We start from the raw sequence: 17,825 nt of genomic DNA, 5'->3' as shown, positions 1-17,825 counted from the left end.
AAAGCAATAGTGCTTTCTAAACATTCAAGTCTGCACACATTTAAGTGAAAAACAATTATCTTCTCCCCTCCAATTAAGCCAATCAGTTGATTCTCACAAATTACTCAGAGTTAGGAGAAAAATATTTAATACCTGAGATTCCACCTAAATGTATCCAGAAAAATATTTTATAGCTTTGTTTACAATGTGAATATATCAGTTAAGGAAAAATTCTTACCTGATAATTTTCTTTCCATTAGTCCCAACAGATCAATCCAGAAACTTGTGGGTTGTGTCCTTCTACCAGCAGGTGGAGATAGAGAGAACCTCCGAGGTTTGCTATATATGGACCTGTGCAGTCAACTGAACATCAGTATGAACGATACCAAAGCAGTGGAATGGAAACAATAGAAAACTCTCCTGACACTGTCAGACCAATTGCCCAACATATATTTATTTTTTTAATCAAAGGAACATTCAGAACTGAACCCCCAAAAAACTAACCAACCGCAAACAGAAAGCCTGGGGGGGGGGGGGGGGGGGCCTCTGGATTGATCTGTGTCGAACGGCCCGCACCTTGGCGGAACATTTGCAAGGAGATTCCAGAAAAGAGTCTACTATCTGACGAGCCAATTCTAACTTGTAGTCGTCTCTGATAACCTCCAAGACCCATTCGTCAGATGTTACCCTGGTCCACTCCACCAGGAATAGGGACAGTATGCACCCAATAACCGGCTGCATATGGACCAAGGCCTTGTCATTGGGCGGATCTGGCTGCGGGCTGGTTTCTGTTACCGGAAAGGAAGGCCTGCCTGTCACCTCAAAAGGGCTGAGGTCTCTGAGAAGACCTCGCTCGCTGAAAAGAGGTCCCACTACCTGGACGGTAATGACGTGTATCCCTAAACTTAGGTATAGGTCCCGCTGGTCGTACGAACTTGGACCTGTCCTCCAGGAGGCGCTGGCCCTTAGAGTCACCGAGGTCCTTCACAATCTGTTCTAAGTCTGTCCCCAAACAAAAGCTTTCCCCTAAAAGGAAGCCTTGCTAAACGTGACTTAAAGGCCACGTCTGCAGCCCAATGCCGCAACCACAGCCAGCGACGCGCGGTGACCACTAAGGAAACCTCCTTCATCAAATCCCTCAAAAGATCATAAAGAAGATCCGCAAGGAAGGCTAAACCGGACTCTAAGGCCGGCAAAACAGCCAAGAGATCTTCCGGAGAGGCGGCTTTCTGGACCCACGATAAGCATTCCTGTGCCACATAGGAGCCACAAACTGAAGCCTGCATGGAAAGGGCCGCTACTTCAGCTTCAAGCAAGTCTCCAACTTACGATCCTGAGAGTCCTTGAGTGCCGTGCTACCCTCCACAGGGAGAGTGGTTTTCTTAGTGACTGCTGTGATTAAGGAATCCACCATAGGGACTTCCAGCAAGTCTAAGTCAGGAGCAGGTAGCGCGTAAAGACGCAACATAGCTCTAAGCAACCTTAAGCCCACTGTCCGGCGTATCCCACTGCACCGAAATAAAGATCTTCATGGCCTCATACACATGAAAGAAACGAGGTGGGAATTTGGTGCCAGACATAACAGAGGGCACTGCACCTGTTCCCCCTGATGATTCAGGGGGTGAAATGGACAAAACCTCAAAAGCCCAATCAGGGAGGGAAGCTCTTCCCTGCGAAAAAGGCGGCCAGCCGTCGATCATCCCCCTCCTCAGAGGGCAGGGTGACCGCATCTGCCAAATCCAAAGATTCTGAGGGAGAGCCCGGAGAGACAACAGGGCCGTGTCACCCGGGAACATTTTGGCAGGAAAGACAAAGGCTGCAGCAACCGGTTTGCTGAGGAAGAGACGGGCTGCCTGAAGAGAAGCTCCTGACTTTTTCAAAAGAAAGGCATTGTGCATTAATAAAACAAAATCTGGGGGAAAGGAACTGCAAGGGACTCCCCTGCTCCCTCTACATCGCCTCCCTCCATCGGAGCCTGTGTCACAGAAGCGCGCTGCGCCTCTTGTCTATCAACCGCCAAGTGTGGAGCGGGTTGCGCCTGAGAGGAAAAAATGGCACCCACCAACGTGCGCTACACTAACTGCCCAAGGAAACCACCGAAACTATCCCCTGCGCTTCTGACTCACCGGACGCATGAGGGGAACCCCCGTCACGCTGAACTCCCGCTGTGGGCTGATGGTGGCAGGACTCACATTCCCCTGATGCTGCTCTCCAGCCCCCACACCGGGAGCAGCGTTTAGCCGTCTCAGAAGGCACTGACATGCCCCACAAACAACTGCAGCAAAATTGACTCAGCAGAACGTCTAGTTCCTCCGTATGATTAAACAAAAACAAAGTCTCTTACCTTTATTTTTTTAAAGTCAGGAGAGAAAGGAAACACCCAATCAGGCCAACAGCCCCGGGCGACGGAGGAAAGGTAGGGGGAGACCGTGAGGGACCTGGCACCACCAGGTGTATACCACAAGTTGCAAACAGCCACTCAACCCCTGACTGTACTAAACTAGGCCCAAAGGACCCAGTAGCCAAATCAAACCAGAGCTGCACAGAGATGTCCCTTCACCTGCCAGATAGAGAGAATACTGAGGTTCAGTTGGCTGCACAGGTCCACATATAGCAAACCTCGGAGGTTCTTTATCTCCACTTGCTGGTAGAGGGACACAACCCACAAGGCTCTGAATTGATCTGTGGTACGCAATAGAACTAGCAATAGTTCAGCGACAGAACATGATATAATAGAAACAAATTTGGGGTTACTTCTATACCAGAAGACCTTGGGAAAAATTGCAAAAAGGCACCTAACAGGCACATACACTTTTATAAGATAGGCCCTCAGAACAAGCTCCAGTAGTGCACGAATTCTTATGCAGAAATTTCCCCCTGCTCCAAAACAGATATACACTTCAGATGTTCTATACACATAAACAAAGCTACTACTACTACTTATTTCTAAAGTGCTACTAGACATACGCAGTGCTGTACACTTGAAAATGAAGAGACAGTCCCTGCTCGACAGAGCTTACAATCTAATTAGGACAGACGAACAGGACAAGAGATAAAGAAAAGATATGATCCTACCTGTTGATTTTCTTTCTTGAGAATTCCACACCAGTCCAGAATCAGTGGGATAAACATAGTAACATAGTAGATGACGGCAGAAAAAGACCTGCACGGTCCATCCAATCTGCCCAACAAGATAACTCATATGTGCTACTTTTTGTGTATACTTTACCTTGATTTGTATCTGTCTTTCTCAGGGCACAGACCGTTTAAGACTGCGCAGCACTAGCCCCGCCTCCCAACCACCAGCCCCTTGATTTGTACCTGTCTTTTTCAGGGCACAGACCATATAAGTCTGCCCAGCACTAACCCCGCCTCCCAACCACCAGCCCCACCTCTGCCATCCAATCTCCGCTAAGCTCCTGAGGATCCCTTCCTTCCGAACAGGATTCCTTTATGTTTATCCCACGCATGTTTGAATTCTGTTACCGTTTTCATCTCCACCACCTCCCTCGGGAGGGCATTCCAAGCATCCACCACTCTCTCCGTGAAAAAACACTTCCTGACATTTTTCTTGAGTCTGCCCCCCTTCAATCTCATCTCATGTCCTCTAGTTCTACCGCCTTCCCATCTCCGGAAAAGGTTCGTTTGCGGATTAATACCTTTCAAATATTTGAACGTCTGTATCATATCACCCATTTCTCCTTTCCTCCAGAGTAGCAAGTCTCTTCGCATACGTCTTGTAACGCAAATCCCATACCATTCTCGTAGCTTTTCTTTACACCGCTTCAATTCTTTTTACATCCTTAGCAAGTACCTCATGAAAAACAGGAAATTGGAAAGTAACGGAAGAGGAGGTAGAGTTCTATTGAGGATTAAAAACTGGTTAAAGGATATAAAACATAGGGTTAAAAGGTCAGTATTCTCAATGGAGAAGGGTAGATGTGTTCCACAAGGGTCTGTGCTGGGCCCGCTGCTTTTAAACATATTCATAAATGACCTAGATATGAGAATAATTAATGAGGTAATTAAATTTGCCAATGACACAAAAGGTATTCAAAGTTATTAAGCCACAAGAGAATTGTGAAAAATTGCAAGACGACCTTATGAGACTGGAAGGCTGGGCATCCAAATGGTAGATGTTTAATGTGAACAAGTGCAAAGTGATGCATGTAAGAAAAAGGAACTCGAACTATAGTTACGTGATGCAAAGTTCCGCGTTAGGACGACCTTGCATCACCGACCAGGAAAAGGATCTAGGAGTCATCATTGACAATACTTTGAAACAATCTGCTCACTGTGCTGAGGCGGCAAAGAAAGCAAATAGAATGCTAGGTATTAGGAAAGGAATGGAAAATAAAAATGAGGATGTTATAATGCCTTTGTATCGCTCAATGGTGCAACTATGCCTTGAATACTGTGTGCAATCGACAACACGTCTCAAAAAAAGATATGGTGGAATTAGAAAAGGTACAGAGAAGGGTAATGAAAAGGATAAAGGGGATGGGTAAATTAGGCCTTACCTGCTAATTTGCTTTCCTTTAGTCCCTTCGGACTGGTCCCGAATGTGACTGATGGGTTGTGCACGCCTTCCAGGAGGTGGAGACTGAGAAAAAAAAAACCTGTGACTCTAGCGAGCCAATAAGAGCCCTTGCCAACTAGAGAAAGATCCAGTATTAAAGTACCAAAGCAGAAGTAAAGCCACAGAAGAAAAATGATCTGTGCATCCAAAAACCTGAGCAGCCAACGGCACATTGTCAACATAGGGTGAGTGCCTACAAACATATTATGCCACTGCATAACAGGACATTTAGATAACCAAAAATACTTTTTTTTTTTTAACTAAAGAAATAAACTAAAATTATAGTAACACAGCTCCGAAGAAAAAAATCTCTCTCAACCCCTGAAAACACAGATACCTGAAGGGAGGGATCTGGGCCGGTCCAGAAGGACAAAAGGAAAGCAAATTAGCAGGTAAGGCCTAATTTACCCTTCCTTAGCGTCCCTCCGGACCGGGCCAGAATGTGACTGATGGGAAGTAACAAAGCAGTGAAATTACGGGAGGGACCCTAGTAGCCCCGCCGTCAAGACGCACGCTCCGAAAGAAACCTGCTGACAACTCAGGACATCCAAATAATAGTGCTTAGAAAAAGAATGCAGACGACCAAGTCGCTGCCCGACAAATGTCCTCCGGAGGCACCAGACAATGCTCTGCACAACAGGCTGCCTGACTTCTTGTAGAATGAGCCTTATCATGCTCTGGAACAGCTTTCCCAGAAAGAAGGTAAGCTGAGGCAATCATTTCTTTAAGCCACCAAGAAATAGTGGGCTTAGAGGCCCATAAACCCTTTGCATGAACCTCCAATCAGAATCACTGAATGTCAAAAGTAGACTTCATATACTGTTTCAACACCCGTTTGACATCCAAACGCTTCAAATGCCGCAGCTCCTCTGACCCCGAAGAACCTAACACAGGCAATACCACCAGCTGAGAGAAGCAACGGCCACCAAAAATACTATCTTCAGGGTCAAGTCTTTCAGAGAACAGGACGACAAAGGCTCGAAGTGAGGCTTAGTAAAAACCAAAAGCACTAAATTCAGATCCCAACAAGGAAAAGAACAGAGACGGGGGACGGAGATTAACCTCCCTCAAAAAACGCAGCACATCCGGATGACTAGAGATCTCCTGTGGAAAGGACCATGAAAACATGCCAAAGCTGCAATCTGCACTTTAAAAGAAGCCAAAGCAAGACCTTTGTCATAACCCCGCTGCAAAAAATCCAAAATTTACGGAACAGAGGCATAAAAAGGGGATAGACTAAACTCCTTACACCAAGCCTCAAAAATTCTCCAGGTACGCACATAATTCAAAGAGGCAGAACGGCGACGAGAACAAAGCATAGCAGCAATGACCTTAGCGGAATAACCTTTCCTACTCAACTTAGCCCTCTCAAGAGCCTGGCCGTAAGACAGAATCGACCCGGATCCAGATGAACCACCGGACCCTGCGTCAACAGATCTTGCATGACAGGAAGTCTGAAGGGAACATCTATCAGAAGACGCCACAGATCGGCATACCATGGTCTGCGAGGCTAATCTGGTGGTACTAAGATCATACGCCCCCTGTGAGTCTCGACCTTTTGAACAAGACGCCCTATCAGAGGCCATGGAGGAAAGGCATACAGAGGCCTGGCTTGAAGAAGGAGCATCTACTCCCTGTGCTTTGGGATCCTTGTGACGACTGAGAAACAGAGGTGTGTTTTGCATTGCAGGCGGAGGCAAATAGATCCATCCTGGGACACCCCCAACGACTGACCAGTTGCCAAAACGCCACTTCGCTTAGAGACCACTCTCCAGGATTGAGCAAGTGACTGAGAAAATCGTCACTCCTTGCCGATTAATATACGCTACCGCGGTGGCATTGCCTGATATCACTCTGACTGCTCCGCCTCTCAGAAGATGAAGAAAACCCTGGAGCGCCAGACGAATTGCTCTGGTCTCTAACAGGTTGATTGACAAAGATGTCTCCTCACGAGACCAGAGGCCCTGAGCAAACTGTCCCGGTCAGTGAGCTCCCCAGCCTTGGAGACTGGCATCTGTCGTCACAACAATCCAGCTGGACTGATCTAGAGGCATACCTTTGGTCAGATTGGCCTCTCAAAGCCACCATCGAAGATTGGTCTTCACCTGGAGCGAAAGTGGTAATTTCTGATGAAGAGAATCCGTCTGCGAAGACCACCTCGACAAAAGAGCCCTCTGGAGAGTCCTCATGTGAGCCCTGGCCCAGGGCACTGCCTCGATCATTGCCGCCATGGATCCCAGAACCAGTAGATAGTCCCTTAACTGACGAATCTGAGACTGTAATTTGAGGACAAGGGTCGGTGGAATAAACACGCAACCCTGCCTTGTGTCAAACAGAACTCCCAGACACTCTAACGACTGAGAAGGCGGAAGACGGCTCTTCTGCATTTTGACTACCCAACCTAGGGACTGTAAGAATTCCACCACCCGAGCTGTCACCTGAACACTCTTGTGGTAAGACTTTGCCCGGATCAACCAAGTGGTTAAGTAAGGATGGACTAAAACGCCTTCCATTCTGAGAGCCGCAGCTACAATGACCATGACCTTGGTAAACATGCGAGCAGTCGCAAGTCCGAAAGGAACAGCATGAAACAAAGTGCTTACCCAGCACTGCAAAACGGAGGAAACATTGATGTGCAGGACAAATAGGAATGTGGAAATAGGCTTCTGTAAGATCGAGAGAAGTCAGAAACTCCCCAGACCATACCGCAACAATCACGGACCATAAAGTCTCCATACGAAAAGAGGGCACCTTGAGAGCTCGATTGACCACCTTGAGATCTAAAATCGGTTGGAAGGAACCCTCTTTCTTGGGTACCAGAAAGTAAATGGAGTAACAGCCTTGACACCGTTCCAAAGGAACTGGACAAATTGCTCGGAGGTCCAGAAGTTTGCGAAGAGTATCTCCAACGGCTCCGGCCTTGATGCAAGAACAGCAAGGAGATTGTAGGAAAGCATCTGACAAAGGATGAGCAAACTCTAAGGCGTACCCGTCTCGAATAACCTCGAGTACCCACTGGTCCGAAGTAATCTAGGCCCACCTCCCTTGAAATTGTGCCAATCGAGCACCTACCTGGACTAGAGGCTGGGCCCGCAAACCTTCATTGTTCATCTCGACCTCCCCTACGACCTCCTCGAAAGGACCGAGTCCTTTTGAAAAACATGGAGCGTTGCACCGGAAAAACTCTGCCCGGCCGATGACGAAAATCTGGGCCTCTACCACGACCTGAAAAACTGACACTGCCAGAACCTCTCGGACGATCCTCAGGCAATTTTGGAACCTTAGCCTCACACAGGCTATGCACCAGCTTATCTAATTTAATTCTTCACCAAACAGAAAAGAACCCTTAATGGAAAATTTACTAAGCTTGGACTTTGAAGCCGCATCCGCCGACCAGCCACGCAGCCAAAGAGTACGACGGGCCGCGATGGAGAGAGCCATAGACTTAGAAAAAGCCCGAAGCAAATCATAAAGAGCATCTGCCAAAAAGGCTGAACCCATTTCCAACTTTGCCACCTCAGCATCAACAGCTGAAAGATCATCTGAAGAACGGTCGAAAAAAACTTTCTGACCAGCGGAAACAAGCTCTCACTAATAAGGACCCACAAATTGCAGCCTGCACTGCTTCAGCAGAAACATCAAAGTAATTCTTCAGCAAGGATTCAATACGGCGATCCTGGGTATCCCACAGCGCCGTACCAACATCCACAGGAACTGTATTTCGCTTGGTAACCGTGGAAACTACCGCATCTACTACTGGAGGGGCAAAAGGTCTTTATCCGAGTCAGGAACCGGATAAAGCCTAACCACAGATCTAGAAAGCCAAAAAGCAGAATCAGGAACATCCCACTGAGCCTGAATAATATCCCTAATATCCCCTGATGCATAGGAAAAGACATACCTGCCTTGCGAATACCCTTGACCAGCAAATCCACCTTTCTAGGCTTGGCCACCTTGATCATCAAAATGCAAAGTAGAAGAAACCTGAGAAATAAGCTCCTGAAGATCATCTTTATGAAAAATCCTTACCACCGAAGGATCCTCACCCACAGGAAGAGATTCTTCTCCATCTACTGTCTGTTCAAAGTCCTCAGAAAATTGCTCCTCAGGTAACCATGCTTCCTCTTCTAAGGATGGCAGTTCCTGATCAGAGGTAAAAGAAAAATTCTATTCTACCTCCACAGAGTGTCTGACCTGATTTAGAGGCAAAGAGGAGCCCTCCAGAGATCTTTTTCCCGGAGGGTCCACAGGAGCAGCTTTGCGCAGCAGAAAGGCTTGGTACATCTGTACCACAAGTTCAGGAGGAAATCCTCCTTCACTTGCTGAGAAAACAGGAGTTTGAGCAGGAGGCAGAGGCCCAGCAGTCAGAGAGGCCTGGGGCACAGCACTTAGCGAGAAATTCAAAATGGCAATGTTTCCCGCTGAAACCGGCACCGAGAGACGCAACCACCGCTAAAATGCCCAAATGCCCCCCCCCCCCCCCCCCCACTGCTGACGATTTCTTGGCCCCTGCACCCTGCTCTACTAAATCCTCTGCAGCAGTGCAGAAATTACATACCCTGCTCGCACCAAGTGGAACACCAACGAATTTTTTCTGACATTGCTGTCAGCTGTTCACAAAGAAAGAAGCAAAGGTACCCTTTTAAAGGAACAACGAAGGAGCTGCCCTGCTTCTTTAAATCAAGCCAAAATGCGGCTCTGTTTGCAAACAGCAGACTGGTTGACAATTTTTTTTTTCTTAAGTAGCTGCCTCTACCTGCCTCCAAAGCTCTTCCCGTGAAGAGCTTGAGAAAACTTTTGTTTTTCTTTTTTTTGTAAGAATACCAGCTTTCTGGGAAACTTGCACCAAAAAATATCAGGGAGGGTATGGGGGAGGGACTTGGCCCCCCCGAGTTTAATACCCCCCGAGGCTCTAAGAGACCCCCATGGGCCTCTGTCTCTGAGAAGGTTTTGTTCTTTTTTTTTTTTTTTTTTTTTTTTTTAAGATGCACAGATCTAATTCAAAGAACCATTTACCACAAAGAGAAATAAAGTACAGAATAGAAAAAAAGACAAAGGCTCACCACCTTCCACCTGCTAGAGACCGAGATTACTGGATCTTTGTCTATTTGGCAAGGGCTCTTATTGGCTCACTGGAGTCAGTTTTTTTTTTCTCAGTCTCCACCTGCTAGAAAGCATTCTGGGCCAGTCCGGAGGGACGCTAAGGAAGAGACCATTTCCCTATGAGGACAGGCTAGGGCTCTTCAGCTTGGAGAAAAGGTGGCTGAGGAGAGATACGAGAGGTATATAAAATAATAAGTAGCGTGGAATGGATAGACAAATTTCTTGTTTACTCTTTCAAAAAATACTAGGACTAAGGGGGGGGGGGGCACGCAATGAAGCTATAAAGTAGTTAATTTAAAACCAACTCAGAAAATACTTATTCACTCAACGTGTAATTAAACGCTGGAATTTGTTGCCAGAGAATGTGGTAAAAGCAGTTAGCTTAGCAGGGATTAAAATAGGCTTGGATAGCTTCCTAAAAGAAAAGTCCACAAGCCATTATTGAAATGGCCTTAGAAAAGCCAATGCTTATTGCTAGGCTAAGCAGCATAGAATGTATTGTACTGTTTTGGGAACTTGCCCGGTACTTGTGACCTGGATTGGCCGCTGGGGGCTTGATGGACCTTCTGTCTGTCCCAGTACAGCAACACTTATGTAACCCTCAGGAAGGGTAATACTAACAACCAGAATAAAACACTCAACCACGGAAGACTTCCTGGAACTACTTCCACTCTGGACCAAAAGTCATCACACTTGTGTAGAAAGGGTGCAACTTTGGGAGTGGTCTAGAGGACTCAAAAAAGGAAAATTAACAAAATAGGACCAAATTTTTCCTTCCTTATCCCTCAGACCAATCTAGATCCAGTGGAATGTAAAAAAAACAAGCCCTAAACTGAATGGAACCACAAAGTATCTACAATAAGCATCCCCATGTAAAAGGCTATATCTTCCCTCGCAAAAGCATCTAGCCTATAAGTGCTTAGAGAAAGCAAAGTTAATTTCCTATAGCAGGTGTACTCAGAGGTCAGTCAAACATATTACCATAATTGGATGAAATCATCAGAGCTCCAATGCAGATGTGTTCTAGTTTTTTTAGAAGCCTTTGGCAGCCCTGATCGTGCATGCATGCCTGCCTTCCTGGCTGCCTCAACTGTGCATAACCAGCAGTTGAATACAAAACCTTAGAGAATGGAACTCATACGGGAGATGAGAGGGTCTATGGTAATGTATCCTGCTGTCCTCAGACGTCATCTGTTAAAGGTGAATAATTTCACTTTTTCCTAGGAAAAACAGGACAACGATTACAGTTAAGAATCCCTAGCTACCAGGCTCACAAAAAAAAAAAAAAAACATTATACAATAGGGACTTACAACACCCAGTTTGGTCAAACAGTTCTGCAGAATTTGCTCTAGGTCTAGAATCCAACTCCTCCTCCTAGCCCATTTTTGTTCTGTTCTAGGCTTCACCCACACAACAGGGATGTACATAAGTTTGTTTGTTTTGTTTTTTTAATTGGTTTCCAGTTGGCCTTACCTGTTGTATCAGGAATCCCGCTCAAAGTAGCAGTGAGATGTGAATGTGTAGACTGATAACTACGATGCAGCTTTGCAAATCTCAATCAAGGCTGACTTCAGTGGACTACCAACCTAGCCATTGCTCTGACATTGTGAGCTGTGACATAAGTGAAGGAAATGAAATCAGCTAGCCAATTGGATAAGTGTGTTTACTGATGGCTGCCCCCATGCTTTCTGGGTCGAAAAAAAAAAAAGTTGGGAGGATTGTCTACTGTCTTTAGTACACTCTAGATAAAAGGCCAAGGCTCATTTGCAGTCCAAACGGTGCATTGTGCTTTCACCAGGACATAAAGTTTTCGGGAAAAAAGTTTACAGAACAATTTACTGCCTAGGATGATAAATACAAATAAAGAAAAAACAGAAAAGAAAATAAGATACCGCCTTTTTATAAGACTAACAATGCATTTTTTGATTACCTTTCAAAGATAAATAGTCTTCAGATCAGAAATAAGCAAATGTTGATAAATATCAGTACATATAAGTGAAACACAAAAGCATTCCAATAAAAGTCTCACAGGAAGAGGGTGGGGGAGGGGGGAGCTGGGTGGATGAGAGACAGGGAGAGATGGATTGCAGATAGGGTAACAAAGCACTACAATTTTATGGTTTATAATGGGCTATAAAACCCAGATCTTTGTTAAGTTCTATCTGGTGGGTATCAAAATATTTAATCAAATTTGACTTAAAAGATCTTAATGTTACTGGATTGTCTTAGTTTCCTTTCAGTATTCTTTAGTGTTCTTGTTTTGTAAATTGCTGTCCCACAGAGTTCACATCCTGATTGACATTGGCATTTTTCATATGATGTCTATCTACATTAATCTCATCTTTAGCATCTGGCTTGCTTCTCCAATATAGCACACTTCTTCACAGTTTTTACATTGAATGATATATACCACATTTGAAGATGTTGATGATACCTTTCTCTCTATATATAAAACGCACCTCCAACGTTCTAACGAAGCCTCACTCTCCCAACGTTCTAAAAGTGGTTAAGATCGATTTTGCGCAATGAGAGGTGAAGTGGCTAAGATCGATTTTGCTACATGAGTGTCTGCCCCGACCACGCGTCACAACGTGATGACGTCGAGGGCGGAGCAATGACATTCACCCAATCGCATCGCTCACCCTATTTGACACGTTGGAGGTGCCTTTTCTAGAGAGAGATGACGTCCCATTGGAAGAAAGGAGGCGTAGTATCTGACCTTCGCAACACCCCCCCCCCCCCAAAGTCGCCGCTACTCACCCTTACACCCACCCCAGGTAGCCACCACTACCACCCTGCACCACCCCAAGCACACAGCGACACAGGCAGGAGTACACACGTCACTCCCTTCCTCCATCCCTCCCACTTTAAGGCCCCTCACGCCCCTCCCACAGAGTTCCACACTCCCCCCTCCCTCCGATTGGAACACCCCCCCCCCTCCACGTTACTGCCCCCTGGACCCCCTGCCGCGACCCTATGGACCAGGGCTGTGGAGTCGGAGTTGGCAGCAATTTTAGGTACATTGAGTCGGAGTTGGCAAAAATGTACCGACTCCTCATACATTTGAATAAAGTACTTCTCTGCTGTGAATAAAGCTTAGTACCTAGTTGTTTCACTAGTGTCCAGCTGAACTATTTTGCTGGAGAGCTTCCCTCTGCATTTACCGACCTGCTGTAGAGCACCTCCTCTCTGAGCCCCCACAAAACAATAAACATAACCTTGTTTTTTTATGTGTGTTTTTTTGTTTAAACTTTAGGATTAATGAATATTTATAGTTTCTTTAATAAATAAAATAAAAAGTCACAATGACATAGATTTTAAACCCAAACATTAACATGCAGCCTTGCATGCTGCACTCTTTCAGTCAACATGCAAAAAAAATACATATTAAAAACTGAGGAGTCGGAGTCAGAGTCGGAGTCGGAGGTACCATAAACTAAGGAGTCGAAGTCGAAGGATTTTTGTACCGACTCCACAGCCCTGCTATGGACACCACCATTTCCTCCGAAAAACCTCCCCCGAAGCCGTCGCCTACCTCTACTGACGGTTCGCTTCTCGCCTGCGGGGCGTGGCTTGATGAAGGAGTATCTGTCCAACTCTCTGTGCGTGCGTCTGACATCAGACACACGCACAGAAACTTCAACAGATGCTCATTCAACAAGGAGCGCCCCGCAGCCGAGAACAGAAGTTCGGCTCCGTTAGCAAAGGTACGCAGAGACTTCGGGGGAGGTTTTCCGAAGAAAAGGGTGGTGTCCACAGGGTCGTGCCACGGGGGGGCCAGGGGGCAGTAACGCGAAGGGTGGGTGTTTAAATCGGAGGGAGGAGGGAGTATGCCACTCGATGGGAGGAGGGAGTATGCCACTCGATGGGAGGGGCGTGAAGGGGACCTTGAAGTGGGAGGGAGGGGGGTCTGCAACTTGGGAGGGGGCTCTGGAACTCACAAGGGAGGAAGAGAGGGAGGGACGGAGGGGGGTCTGCAGGGAGGGAGGAGGGTCCAACTCTGAAAGAAGGAAGGAAGGGAGGGAGAGAGTGAGGATGGGTGGGAATTTACCTTGCTAGCGCCCATTTCATTGCGTTTCGAAACGGGCTTTTTTTTACTAGTGTTAAATATTAAATATTTTTCCTTTGTGAATAAAGCGAAGATACTTACCTGTAGCAGGTATTCTCCAAGGACAGCAAGCTTCATATTCTCACAAGTGGTTAGACGCCGATCCGCGTCACCCGGTCCGACATTTCTGCCAAAGTAAAAAAAATCAGAGCTTTGTGAAGCACAAGACGCGCTCCACTGCACATGCGTGAGTTCCGTCTCGCCAGCCACAAGAGTGTGGCTCCCTCAGTTTTATTTTAAAGAAAAAAAACAAAAATAAAATAATGAAAGGGACAACTACAAGGGGTGGTAGGTGGGATTGTGAGAATATGGGTTTCTGCCAGATACTTGTGACCTGGCTTGGCCACAGTTTGGAAAACAGGATACTGGGCTAGATGAACCACTGGCATGACTCAGTATAGATACTCTTATGTACTTAAGTTATAAGCCTGCTGTCCTCCGAGAATACCTGCTACAGGTAAGTATCTTCACTTTCTACGAGGACAAGCAGGCTTGCATATTCTCATGAGTGGGGAATCCTTAGCATCCAGGTTCACCCAAAACAACAAACACTGGTCAATTGGGCCTCAGAATGGCGAAGACATTACACAGATTAACCTGAAACTATATACAACCTGAATGAAAGTGCAGACAAGAACAGAACAAAACAGGCCTAGAAGGGAGGATTCTAGATCCCAAACAGATTCTGCAATATTGAGTGCCCAAACCGACTGTTGCATCGAGTATCCTGAGATGTGAATGTGTGGAATGAAGACTACATCTCAGCTCTGCAAATTTCTTCAATGGAAGCCAACCTCAGGTGGGCTACTGACACAGCCATGGCTCCGACACTATGACCCATGACACGACCCTCCAAAGCGAGCCCAGCCTGGGCCTAAAGGAAATGAAATCTGCCAGTCAAATTGAGATGGTGCATTTCCCGATGGTGACCCCCATCCTGTTGGGATCAAAAGAAACAAAACGTTTGGCAGACTGTCTGTGAGGCCTTGTCCGCTCCATGTAGTAGGCCAATGCTGTCTTACAATCAAAGGTGTGCACGCTAGTTTCGCCAGGATGGGCATGAGATCAGGTAAAGAATGTTGGCAAGACAATCAACTGATTCAGATGGAACTCAGACACCACCTTCAGCAGGAACTTAAGATGCATGCATAGGATTACATTGTTGTGATGAAACTTAACATAAGGTGCATCACTACTAAGGCCTGAAGCTCACTGATCCTACCAGCTGAAGTAACAGCCAGCCAACAAGAAAACAACCTTCCAGTTCAAGTACTTCAGATGGCAGGAATTCCGTGACTAAAAAGGAGCTATCATCAGTTGGGAAAGAATGACACTGGTGAAGGTTTGACAGGGGGCTTTAACAAAAGCAAACCTCTCATGAATCAAACTAGAGGCAATCCAGAGATGGGCTTACCTTCTACACAATAAGTATTAATTGCAATGAGGTGAACCCTTACAGAGTTGGTCTTATGACCAGACTCTGACAAGTGTAAAAGGTATTTAAGCAGGATCTGTGTAGGGCAAGCAGGGGGGATGTAGGGCCTTGCTCTCCCACCAGACAGCAAACCTCCTCCATTTGAAAGAATAACACCTCTTAATGGAATCTTTCCTGGAAAAAATTCAAGACCCAAGGAAGCAAACTCTACACTCTCAACATCCAAGCTGTGAGAGCCAGAAATTGAAGGTTGGGATGTAGAACAGATCCCTTGTTCTAAGTTATGAAGGTCGGAACACACTTCAATCTCCATGGTTCTTCGGAGGTTAACTCCAGAAGTAGAGGGAACCAGATCTGCCGAGGCCAACACTGCACAATCAGAATCTTGGTCCCACAGAATCTTGCTCAAGTTTCAGCAAAGTCTTCCCTACAAGAAGTATGGGAGGATACGCATACAGCAGACCTGTCCCCCAATGGAGAAAGAAGGCATCCGATGCTAGTCTGCCGTGGACCTGAAGCTTGGAACATACCTGAAGGACAGATTGAATTAAGTGGCAAAGAGATCCACTGAAGGGGTGCCCCAAACTCCGAAGACCTCGCAAGCAACAGTCATGCTGAGAGACCACTCACGCAGTTGCATAACCCTGCTCAGTATGTCAGCCAGACTGTTTTTGCCCACCAGGTAATGCCAGGTCAGCGAGCCCAATGTCACATGCAGTTCGCCTTCTGACACAAAGGGTGAGATCTGGTGCCCCCCTGCTTGCTGGCGTAATCTCTGAAAGCATTTAGAGCATTCTAGATCGCCCGGAGCTCCAGGAGGTTGATCTGAAGATTCATTTCCATGGCGGACAACCACCATCAGTGTGGAGCCCATCTACATGAGCTCTCCAACCAAGGAGAGATGCAACCATCAGCACCATTTACGGCTGAGGAATTTGGAAGGTAAAATTAGGTCTTACCTGATAATTTTCTGTCCTTTAGCAACAGCAGATGAATCCAGGAACTGGTGGGTTGTGTCCATCTATCAGCAGGTGGAGAAAGAGATAACAGAACTCTTGGGAGTATAGCAGACGGCCAGCCCCTCTTATCAGTTAGTATATATCTTTTGAAAGCAGCAGAATTAGGCCAATGTAACACCCATCCACACTATAACCAAAGAGAGCCAACTAGAAAAACTGCAACCATGAAACGAAGTTGCAACAATGTCTGCCGAAACAGAGTTTCTTCTTTTTACATCTGTATGTTTCATATCTGACTGAATCTGCATAAGAGAAAAAAAATAATAGAGCAGTGTGAAAAAAATAGTCGGCTGACAGGAGGAATCCTGGATTCATCTGCTGTAGAAAAAGGAAAGAAAATTATCATGTAAGACCTAATTTTACCTTCCTTGTCACAAACAGTAGATGAATCCAGGAACTGGTGGGATGTACCAAAGCCTACCCTAAGAAGCTGACATGCCCCGCACCAAGACCTGAGCCCCAAATCTCAAATCTTCTGTGGAGGTGACAACAAAAGTATGCTGAGACGCCCAAGTAGCTGCTCGACAGATCTCATCCGCATGAAGAAGCAGTCTCCGCCCAGGACGCCGCCTGTGCACTAGTAGAATGAGCATGTAGAGCCAAAGGTGGTGCCCGACCTTGTGACAGATACGCTGATGCAATGGCCTCTTTAATCCAACACGCCATCAATGCTTTGGAGCCTGCCTCACCTTTCCGTAGCCCCAAAAGGACAAAGAGGTGGTCTGACCTCCGAAACTTATTGGTTACCTGAAGGTAACGTAACAGCACCCTTCGAACATCCAATAGCTGAAGGGATGAAAAATCCGCCGGAAAATCCTCCTTCCTAAACAAAGGAAGAAAGAGTCTGATTGAGATAGAACTCTGAAACTACCTTTGGAAAAAAAGGAAGGAACTGTCCGAATCAAAACTCCTAAATCTGAAAACTGCAAAAAAGGACCTCTACAAGAAAATGCCTGTAGTTCGGAAATGCACCGAGCTGAGGAAATCACCACCAAAAAGACAGCCTTACGTGTAAGGTCCTTATCCGTTGCCTTGTGCAAAGGCTAAAAGGGAGACGCCTGCAATGCCCTGAGTACCAGATTCAGCCGCCATGAAGGACAAGGCCACCGGAGAGGCGGACGTAGATGAAGAACTCCTCGCTAAAAACGAGCCACATCTGGATGAGCTGCTAAGGAGAATCCGGCTACTCGACCTGGAAAACAAGCCAGCGCTGCAATTTGCACTCTCAGAGTTATACGCGAGACCCTTAGCAAGGCCAACCTGCAGGAAATCCAATATTACCGCAATTGACGCCAGAAAAGGAGAATCGGACTTCCGCTCACACCACGAAGAAAAGAGTTTCCATACTCAAGCATAAGCGTACGAATTGGACCGCTTCCGAGCTTGCAGAAGCGTCGCAATCACAGGTTCCAAAAAACCTCTATTCCTCAATCGGTTCCAATAGCCAGGCCAAAGCAGGAGAGATTTTCCATCTGAACAGGTCCCTGGCACAGAAGATCCGGAGTCACCGGAAGGTGCAGAGGAGAGTCCTGCAGTCTTCGGGCAAAATCTGGACCTACCAGAACCATGAGCACAAAATGACGACTGATGCGATGAAGAAC

At 46.4% G+C, this 17,825-nt stretch overlaps 1 protein-coding gene across 1 annotated transcript in view; it reads right to left on the bottom strand.

Annotated features, from left to right (window-relative positions):
• LOC115478324 (cohesin subunit SA-1-like) overlaps positions 1–17,825 on the bottom strand; it is a 241,134-nt gene that overhangs the window by 98,820 nt on the left and 124,489 nt on the right. The gene's annotated exons all lie outside the window — the stretch shown is intronic.

The sequence above is a fragment of the Microcaecilia unicolor genome, chromosome 10, assembly GCF_901765095.1.
Source record: "Microcaecilia unicolor chromosome 10, aMicUni1.1, whole genome shotgun sequence".
NCBI lineage: Eukaryota > Metazoa > Chordata > Amphibia > Gymnophiona > Siphonopidae > Microcaecilia > Microcaecilia unicolor.
Note: the sequence above shows the minus strand (reverse complement) of the source record. Positions and strands in the feature narration are given on the sequence as shown.